At 40.6% G+C, this 10517-nt stretch overlaps 1 protein-coding gene across 3 annotated transcripts in view; it reads left to right on the top strand.

Moving 5' to 3' along the window:
- The first annotated feature begins 870 nt into the window (after positions 1-870).
- CCSER1 (coiled-coil serine rich protein 1) overlaps positions 871-10517 on the top strand; it is a 1487503-nt gene continuing 1477856 nt past the window's right edge. For 2 of the 3 annotated variants that reach the window (XM_061419670.1, XM_061419673.1), the window contains exon 1: positions 871-958. The gene's annotated coding sequence lies outside the window, so the exon portion shown is untranslated. Of the gene's footprint in view, positions 959-1279; positions 1369-10517 lie in introns of those variants that run through there. The other variant, XM_061419671.1, reaches the window with a different exon arrangement.

Below are 10517 nucleotides of genomic sequence, written 5' to 3'. Positions count from 1 at the left end.
GAGTTGATGACTGTAAATATTTGCTGGGAGGTATCATGGGCTTAGAGTAAGGAAGTCAGGTTTCTTTCCTTGCTGTCTTTGAGGGAGAGACGTGTCAGAATGTGAATAGGCTGTGTGAGAAGGAAAAGAGGACGAAGAATCTCACAATTATTATATCGGTGGTTTGGAGAGAAAATATACAATGCATTTTCACTATTAACGCGTCCTCTTCGCAGAGCTTCAGATTTCCTCCCTTCCCCAGTTTTGACCTGCCAGTGCACTTGGACTCTTTGCATGCACGAAGATGGGCTAAGAAGAAAGCCAAGTCAGCATGGTCTGATACGGCTACCCCTAAAACGAAAACTCAGCAACCGGCCAGCACTGGGTGTGCGCGCGTTAATGCGTGAGTATGCATGCGTGGTAACCCGCGGACGCAGTTGGCCGGGCGCCGCCCTCGGAGCCCCCGCCCCCACCCCTCCGGCCCCGGTCTAACCCCTCCCCCAACCCCGACCTTATAAAGGCAGCGCTCGCCGCCGCCCTCCTCACAGTCTGGGAGTGCGGCCTGCCAGAGAGGTGGTTCCCTTGTCCCCCACTCAGTCACACTCCGCGCACTCACACACTTGGAAGCGCCTCCCCACGTCCCTCCCCTGCTCTCCCCTTGCTCTGCTCTTCTCTCTCTCACCACAAATAGTCGCCGACCGACTGCCAATCCGCCTCTCTCTCCCTCTCTCCACAACATGACTGACTGGGAAGCGGTGGCTCAGGCAGAGCAGCTCTGCTGGAGCGGGCAGGAGGAGCAGGAGGATTATTAAATAACGCAGCTCTACTCTGTACAACTGGGAGTAGAGAGAAGGAGCCCAACATCCGAGAAGGGGAGGGAGGGCACAGGAAGGGGACCGGGAAAGACAGTCCCGTGCCCCGAAGACATAAATCCCCGAGTGCCCGGGAGGAGCCTAACAAGCGGCGCGGAGCCCTCAAGGTAGTAACGCCCCCAGTACCCCCGCACCCGGCGGGTCGCGCTTCGCGTCGCCGCGACACTGGGGTCGGCCCCGGGCGGACGCGGGGAAGACCGCCCGGCAGGTGACGGCGCCGTGCCCGGGCCGCCCCGGGGCAGCCCCCGCCCAGGCCCGGGGCGCCGGCCATGGGCCAGGCGTGTGCGGCGCGGAGACCTGGCCTGGCGGGCGGGGTGGGAGGGAGGCGGAAGGGCTCGCTCGCTGCGGGCCCGCGACTCTCCGCGCGCTGCGTGGCCTTTTCCTCCGCGCTCCTGAGCGCTCGGATCACCGCGGCTGCGGCCGCCGCTCCGGGGCGGTGAGGAGCGCGGCCGGTCGAGGAGGCAAGAGTTGGAGCAGCTCGGGGCCGCTCCCCTCCTTCGCCACTCTCGTCCCTCAGGTAGAGGCGTCCGGGCAGCGCTGGCCCCAGGGACTGCGGGAGCCCGGGTGGGGGCGGTGGCGGGGAGGGGGAAGGGGGAAGGGGGAAGAGGAAAGGGGGCGGGGAGCCCGGGGCTCCTGGTGGAGCCGCAGTGCCGGAACCTGGACGGCCCCTTGCCTTCGCTCTCTCGTCCTCCGGCGCTGGCTTCCTGGATTGGAGGCGAGACCCTCCCCAGCGGCGGCAGGAACAGCAGCGACTTAGTGTGAACAAATTGCTTTGTGGTGGCGCATCCAGGGCTCTAGGGAGGGGTGTGTTTGTGTGTGTGTGTGTTTTCGCCCTTGGACTAATCACAGCGTTGGTTCACCTGGAGAGAAAATCAGTCCTGAGCTGAAACCGCAGGTGTCCCCTTGCTCCGCCTCCCCCCACCTTCTGGGTTGTGTCCCGGGGACTCGTACACGCAGTGCTGTCAGGGGCAGGGTTGCGCGATGGGGTGATGGAGGGATTTGTGAATGGTGCTGCTCTGCGCGTGGAGGCTGAGCCTTGCTGATGTAAAGGAGGAGGGATCCAGAGTGAGAAGAAAGGCTATTTATGGCAAAGAGTTGTGAAATTTCTCGGGGTTTCCTTCCGTGTTTCCTGAGCTTCTCTGTCTCCCTCTCCTCCTCTATCTCAATTCCTCTCTCCCCTCTTCTTTCTCAGAATTAGAAGCAATTCTGCTTTCCATTCCATCCCCACCCCCTTTCTCGTGGGACCTTGAATATGAGATGAAGGAAGTCAGAAAATCACTTGCCATTTTACAGGTAGAAAAAAACATGCTTTTTACAAGTTACTGATCCTTTGCCTTTTATGTTTGTGTGTACTTATCACGTCTCTTGCCTCTTCAGGCCACCAATAATACTTACAGACAAAACATCTACTTGGTTTCAACAGCTTTCATTTCTAATATCTTTACAGTTGAATACCTTCCCACAGATATCGAACACATTTATACCCCTAAGAAAGGCTGTTAACATAATGTGCACACATTTTACCATAAAACTGGTTTTATTAAAAGCCTTGGGGAAGAAAGAGAAGCAGACAGCTAGGTGCGTTTGTATTGATTATTGCTAATTAGAATTAAAATTAGCTATTAAGAAAAGACCTAAAATACTTTTAGTCTAGTCCACAACACAGTTTGTTTCAGTTTCTTTTCCTGTTTGCTTTATAACAGACAAAAATTCCACACGTAACGTGAAGCTTAGAGAGGTGTCTTAGAATAGTGTATACCAACTGCGTTTTAGCAAATTTATGTTTGTTCTATGAAAAATCTGTGTTTTCATAGAACCATCTACTAGGTTGTAACTGATATAGTAGGATAGTGTCATTATTTTGAATTTGGATGTCTCTAAGCAGCTGTCAAGCACAATGTTTTTAAAACATTGAAATTCTATGTTGTAACAACCAGTTCAATAATTTCAGGAAGAAAGAGAACTGACCAACTTACTGTCAGAGTGGTTTTCATTTAGTATTAATTAAGGAGCTCCTTTTTTGATCAAAACATGCCAACTGTTGATGTTTTCTTCCAGTGTGAAAGTAGCTTTCCTTAGTAGTTCTGTTTGTTTTGAAGACAAAGCAGAGTTAAAGATTTATTTGATTTGATTAGATTTGTATTGGTTAAAATACATTTTTAACACTGGAGCATGTGTAGTTTTATATATTACATTAAAACATGAACTGAGCACCCTGGCTCTGAGGGTTGTTAACTTTCTTGAATCATTGGAATGTAGAAGTAATGGGGAATTTTAAAAGGTACTTGATGGGCTATATTATTGTAGTCATTAAATAGTCATTAATATTTTTTTGACACCATCAGAGAATTAGCAACTTTATTATTTAATGATGCATTTTTATACTATAGAATGTTGATTTACATTGTCGTGAAGTTGAAAATGAAAAAAATGTATATAATATAGATGTTGGCCTCCTTATTGCATTTTATTATGCAACGTAGTATTCATAATAAAGAGCCTGTCATGTGCAAGGCACTATCTAGGTATTGTGGAGGAATGTAAGACTTCTTTGCCTCCTGCCCTTCAGAAGCTTACTCTCCAGTTGGGGAAAGTCCGATGTTCATGCTTGAACAGTTAACAAACCTTGACAATAAGAGATTGCATGTCTAATGAAGACTGCAGGAGTTCAGAGCATGACAATAACATTTCATACTGAATTTTGTTTGAAAAGGCTTCTAGGGTAGGTAAGACTTCCTTGGTTTTGATCCTAACGGATAAATAGGATTAGTGACTTGTGGATAAGAATATAAAATGTAAAATGCAAGTCTCCTTAAATTGTAGAAAAGAGCAAAAGATATGAGAAAGATAAGTTTGTTTGAAATAGCTTTTGATATTGCAAAGTGGTTGAATTTGTTGTACAAAGTGCAGGGTGAGTCTGTTTTTGATGTACAACATTCTGTACACTGTGTTTTTGGAATTAGTTGTAAATATTTCTGTGCCTAAGAAGACAAGTTTTTTATCTTGCTTTTTAGTGAAAAATATACTCTCTATATATTAGAAAAATACGTAAGTAGAGAATGCTTACCCTAAATATTTAAATATACCACGTCACACTAAAGTGTTGAATTTTGGAATGTACATGAAGTGAGGTGTTCAGGTTATATCCTTAATCAACTCTCCTTAGATTTGGTCTAAAGAAAAGAGGATGAGATATGTAAAAGAACAACTGTATAAATAATGAGCAGTCATTGAATGCTTAATATTTTATTCATATAAAATGTATACCTTGTTAACATATTTTCTATCATATTTTGTTTTAAAGTTGTTAGAATGCACTTGCATAATAGTTAATCTATCCTTACATTATTTTCATGAATATATAGCTATGATGTAGGACCTGTGGGAACAATTTTAGAGTTGTAACAGTTTAAAAAATGTTTTAACTATCTTTTGGTAAATGTATTACTAATAAGATTGTGCTCTGTTTATAAGAGTGTGCATTTTTAACTGAGTTACGTGTTCTTTATTTGTTTTTATACAAACACAAAACTGTTTAGAATGCATTCCTCCATTTTAAGAACACAAGAGGTAAGATCTGAATTGACATTGAACCTGTCTAATCAATATGACACTCAGAAGTATTTTATGGTGATAGTAAGGAAATAGTACAAATATTAGATATGACTTTCAGTAGATAACAGAATAGAAGTACTTTCAGTTTAGTTGAATTAAAATATATATATATATATATTTTGTTGACAGTGAATAGATAAGTCATTACTGAAATGAAAATCCTATTAAATCACCAATTTCTATTCATGCAGGAATGGGATGATTTCCAATGTAGTCAAAGTACAGACCAGCATATCTGTTAATTGGTCTCTTTTGAGTTTAGTTTTGGACAATATGTCACAGGTGTATCACTTTGATAATGTAATCTCTCCCATTGTATGACTGACAGCTTTTGCATGATTTCCCTACTGGATAGTGACAAAATCTATTTGCTCTATATTGAGGACATATGCTTTTATCAACAATATAATCTTCACTATGTGAGAGTGTCATTTAACAATAAAACATGAAGTCTGCAGTGGGAGAAGCAGAGAGAAAAGATGAGGAGATTGATGAAAGACACTAACAAAGGAAACATACTTCAAAAGGTAGCTTAAATATAATATAAAAATGTAAAGCTGACCAGTTTAATCTGCAGTTGATACAGTACCAGGATATTGTTATCAGTTCTTACTTTAAATGACTGTATTTCATTTTAAGCTATTTTCATGGCTAAACAAAATGTCAAAAAAAAAAAAAAAAAAGCGGTGCTTGAAAATGTTTCCTAGGGTATGTGGTATTATATTACAATTAAAAGAAATTCTGCTTGGACCTTTGACAGATAGTTTGCTGTTTGGAAAATTCCTGGCTCTATATTTAGACTAACTTAAAAATATACTTGTTGTTTTTTAATTATTTACACTGTAATAACAATTTAAAAATTTTGATTAAACTTATTACAATTCTTGAACACTGTAGCTGTGTTCTGATACTAAATAAAATCTGAAGGTCATTTATAAGGAAACATTCTGTTATCTAATGGCAAATTCTTAACCTAGAGTGGTAATTCTCAAAATGTCGTTCCCTGGACAATAGCATGAGTGAACTTGTTAAAATGCAATTCCGTTAAATGATTGAATCAGAAACTCTGCATTGGGGTTTCCTGTGTGATTCTTGGGCTTCCTAGGTGGTGCTAGTTGTAAAGAACCTGCCTACCAATGCAGGGGACATAAGAGACACAGGTTCAATCCCTGGGTTGGGACGATCCCCTGGAGATGGGCAGCTTAACCCACTGCAGTGTTCTTGCCTGGAGAATCCGATGGAGAGAGGAGCCTGGCAGGCTGTGGTCCATAGTGTCTCAAAGAGTTGGACATGAGTGAAGCGACTAAGCATGCACACACGTGTGATTCTTATACTAAAGTTTGAGAACCACTAACTTAGAGTATTTTATAGTGATATTTGAAGGCCATGTCTTCCACCTATTTTATATCTAAATACTTTCCTCAACTGGTAGAGATAACTAGGCTTTGAAAGTTTAGACGTAGAAAGTGTTGTACTCTCCATCAGAAGAATTTCATCTTAATTGAGCTTTTTTCTTTTAAAAAAAAATTAAATGACTTTGTAACTCCTTGTTGTTGATTAGGGAAGCAGTACATCAGTGTAGAATTTAACTGGACAATAATGAGCTCAGGCTGACCTTATTGGTAGTCATTTATAAAGAAAAAAATATGCACAGTGTACAAAGGTTGACCGTCTTTAGTTTTGTTGACTCTTATGTGATATTTTTGGTCTTGGCATTTATAATCATTTTCTCTGTATAAGATTACAGTTATTTTAGCTGCACAATAATAGCTTCACAAGTGTGAAATGTTCTCTCAAATGTTCTTACTGCTGAAAGAATTTTAGATTACATCTGTATGTCTTTCAAGATAAAGATAATGTGTTCAAATCCTATATCTCTCTTAGTATCCTTCTCCCTTTCTTCTTCCTCCATCCTGGCCCCCCACCCCCAGGACTCCCCCACCCCTGCCTTTCAGATACAAGTTCAATCAGCCCTTCCCAAAGGAAACCTTCCTTGGCCTTCTTTGCTGCATCAGTGTCCCTTATATATATTGCTTTAGTTCCATGTTCTTCTTCCTTATGGTACTCATTGCAATTTAATTTTATGTGTATTTGTGTGTTTGGTTCAGTATCATCAAGAATTAACAATGGCCAACACATAAATATTGAATAATTGTATGCCTTCATTCTAAGGATATTTATGTTTTTCCAAAGACTGACCGTTTAAAAAGTATTTTAAAGGGAGTCCCTAGACTATATGAAAATATGGGTGTTGTTTTTCTTTCTATTTTGCAAACGATGAGATGTTAACAACAGCAGCAATGACTATCATATGCTGAGCACTTCTTCCATGACAAACACTTACATTTGTTATGCCATGCAGTTCTCCTAACATTATAAAATTTTGTGCATATTTTAGAGATGAGGAAACTGAGGCTCTGTTCTGTGAGCTGCCAAACTACTTATACCAAATATTCATACTTTATTATAATAATTTATAAATTATGAAATCAGTAGATAGAAGGTGTGGAGTGTATTCAGTCCTTATTCCTGTTTTAATTCTGGGCCCAGCAATAGCTGTTCATTATTCACCCTGTTGCTCCTGTCTTCCGTGATGGCTGTTGTTGCTTCTTGGGTGATTGCAATAAGTGATGGAGAACTTGTAAGGCTGATATTCCCATCTTTTTATTACTGTTTTCAGTACTGATATATTTTGCCCTCAGTGCCATAATTCTTTTGCTCCAACTAGTCAGAATCTCCCAAATTATTAGTGGAAATTTAAGATGTAACCGAGTATAGTTTTAAGAATGAGTGCCTATATGTGGAGAATGGTCAAACATTAGATATTCTCCATATTTGGAAATATACAGCATATCTTTTAGCAAGGTACACACACAGATTTCAATACTTTGCTCAAACAAAACTGATATTTCGGGCAGCCTGTTAATTCAACTTGTCTCCCAAGAGAAAAAAAATTACTTGTCAATTTAGTTTCTTTTGACTTTTAATCTTCAACTTATTTACTTAAATATGGCTTTAATCAGTGTTCAAATGTTTGAAGCAAAGTAAATATTTTGAAGTATTTATGTATTATGATTCTATAGAAGTCCATGGTCAGCATTACATTTGCTTTTTCTGAAGCTGTCTGCTAGACTCATGGACAGAGTTATATATTTCATAATGTGTTTAAGTCAGTCAATAACATGGATAAAAATAGATGCATAATAACAAAAAGAAAAAAAAAAGATTGGTCGTTTTACTGAGTATCTCACTTAAGGCCTGTTTTGTAGCTTTTTGTCAGAATCTGTTTCTGCCACTGGAATTGTTTACCAGAGCCCTCAGCCATGCCCCTGATTTATAAGCAGTTCTTCTATGGAGTGGAAAGCTTGGCATCTAGTCCGAGACCTTAGGACTTAATATCAAGCCACCCTTGATGTCCAGCTCTAATGTTATAGCATATTTTTAGTAATGCTTCTTTCTTACAATTGAAATGATTTCTCAGTTAATATTTCCCCTGCATCTTGGTAACTTACTCAGTATCACCATTTCTCATAGCATTTGAGTGCAAACATTCTTTGACAGAGCCTTCTTTATTTCTTAAGGATTGGGTTTATGCCTGTGAAACCACTTCATTTCCTGAGCTCTTTCATCTGCCAGCAGACTCTCCCCTGCCTTGTCCCCAGTAACTACTTTCCTGGACTTCTAAAACTTTCCAACTCTAAGAGGTATGCTTCATTCCCAGTACCCACTGTTAGACCTTCATGATGCCAACCTCTTATGGCATATTGTTGTTGTTCTGTTGCTAAATCTTGTCCAACTCTCTGTGACCCCATGGATGCAGCATGCCAGGTTCCTCTGTCCTTCACTCTCTCCCAGAGTGGCCCAGTTTCATGCCCATTGAGTTGGTGATGCTATCTAGCCATCTCATCCTCTGCCACCTCCTTCTTCTTTTGCCTTCAGTCTTTCTGAGCATCAGGGTCTTTTTCAATGAGTTGGCTCTTTGCATCAGATGGCCCAAGTACTGGAACTATAGCTTCAGCATCAGTCCTTCCAATGAATATTCAGGATTGATTTCCTTTAGGACTGACTGGTTTGATCTCCTTGCTGTCTAAGGGACTCTCAAGAGTATTCTCCAGCACCACAATAGGAAAGCATCATTTCTTTGGCTGTCAATCTTTTTGATGGTCCAACTCTCATATCCATACATGACTACTGGAAAAACCTTTGCTTTGAACATGTGGACTTTTGTCAAAAATGGTGGCAGGTTTTTAATATGCTGTCTAGGTTTGTCCTAGTTTTCCTTCCAAGGAGCAAGTGTCTTTTAATTTCATGGCTGCAGTTACTGTCCGCAGTGATTTTGGATCCCAAGAAAATAAAATCTGTTACTGCTTTCACTTTTCCTCCTTCTGTATGGCTCCACCCCCAGATATAGGTTGGTTGGACTTCTTGGAAGTATTTACAGCTGGGGTTGTATTGTGCTTTCCAGACTGAAGGGCAAGTCTAGTTCCAGGTTCTGATCATCACCAGATTGCTTCATTTTGCTACATGTTATCTTCTGTGTGGCTGTGTCCCACTATAGTGCTAACTCATTCATCATCACTGACAGCAAACATTTTGTAAATGCTTATTATGTATGTCAGTCTGTTTCAAAAAGGATGTACCTCCTGTGGTTCTTTAATCCACATAAATGGAATACAGATTCTTCCCTGTCTGGTTTGTTTCTGTAATTCTAAGTCAGTTGTTTATTTCAAGATGACCTGGCTTTTCTTCATTCTGCTTTATAACCTTATTTGAATATAATATAGTTGGAATGTCAGACAGCTGAAGAAAGAAAGATGGTGTGATGCCTTCTCTAATTTTCCCTGTTTGTTAACGAAAACTAGAGGTATTCCTGTGTTCAGGAAGTGTTTGGTAAGCCAGGTATACTGCCTTAATTCAACTTCCTTATCAACCAAATTCAGACTGCTACTGCTGCTAAGTCACTTCAGTCGTATCCAACCCTGTGCGACCCCATAGACGGCAGCCCACCAGGCTCCCCCGTCCCTGGGATTCTCCAGGCAAGAACACTGGAGTGGGTTGCCATTTCCTTCTCCAATGCATGAAAAGTGAAAAGTGAAAGTGAAGTCGCTCAGTCCTGCCGGACCCTTAGCGACCCCATGGACTGCAGCCTACCAGGCTCCTCCGTCTGTGGGATTTTCCAGGCAAATTCAGACTAGCATGTCATATTTCTTATGTATCTGTTCACTGCAGTTAGGTTTTTCCTGGAAAGTTAAATACTATGATTCTGTTAGTGAGTTGTTATTGCTTTTGTTTGTGGCTTTTTTTTCTTTCATTGTTTTTTGCTTGATTTTGGCAGTAGCAGTAATTGATACATCATAAACCAGTGTAAGATTTACAAATAAAACCAAACAAGTATAAAAACATGGCAGAAACAAATGCAGATATAGGCTTTGACATTCTGGTCAATTCTTTCTCAACTATTTTAATTTGTTTGATTGTTTTTGTTATTTATAGATATACAAATTACCAGAGCATTAAGTCATTAAGTCTGAATATATGAAATGTGTTTAGTGAGTACTCTTTAATATAAAATATTATTTAGAACATTCAGGAAAAACTTGAAAGACATGATATGAAGCTTAAGAAAAGGAAAAACATACCTCTATATAAAAATCAAGTTCAATATTATAAATGCAGACTAAGAGTAACTTATTTCATGTAAAGTTTTGAAATGTCTTACTGAAGCAACAGTTAGAACTGGACATGGAACAACAGACTGGTTCCAAATAGGAAAAGGAGTACATCAAGGCTGTATATTGTCACCCTGCTTGTTTAACTTATATGCAGAGTACATCATGAGAAACGCTGGACTGGAAGAAGCACAAGCTGGCATCAAGATTGCCGGGAGAAACATCAGTAACCTCAGATATGCAGATGACACCACCCTTATGGCAGAAAGTGAAGAGGAACTAAAGAGCCTCTTGATGAAAGTGAAAGAGGAGAGTGAAAAAGTTGGCTTAAAGCTCAACATTCAGAAAACTAAGATCATGGCATCTGGTCCCATCACTTCAT

The sequence above is a fragment of the Bos javanicus genome, chromosome 6 (assembly GCF_032452875.1).
Source record: "Bos javanicus breed banteng chromosome 6, ARS-OSU_banteng_1.0, whole genome shotgun sequence".
In the NCBI taxonomy this organism is placed as follows: domain Eukaryota; kingdom Metazoa; phylum Chordata; class Mammalia; order Artiodactyla; family Bovidae; genus Bos; species Bos javanicus.
The sequence above is the reverse complement of the archived record's forward strand: the minus strand, read 5'-3'. Positions and strand labels throughout refer to the sequence as shown.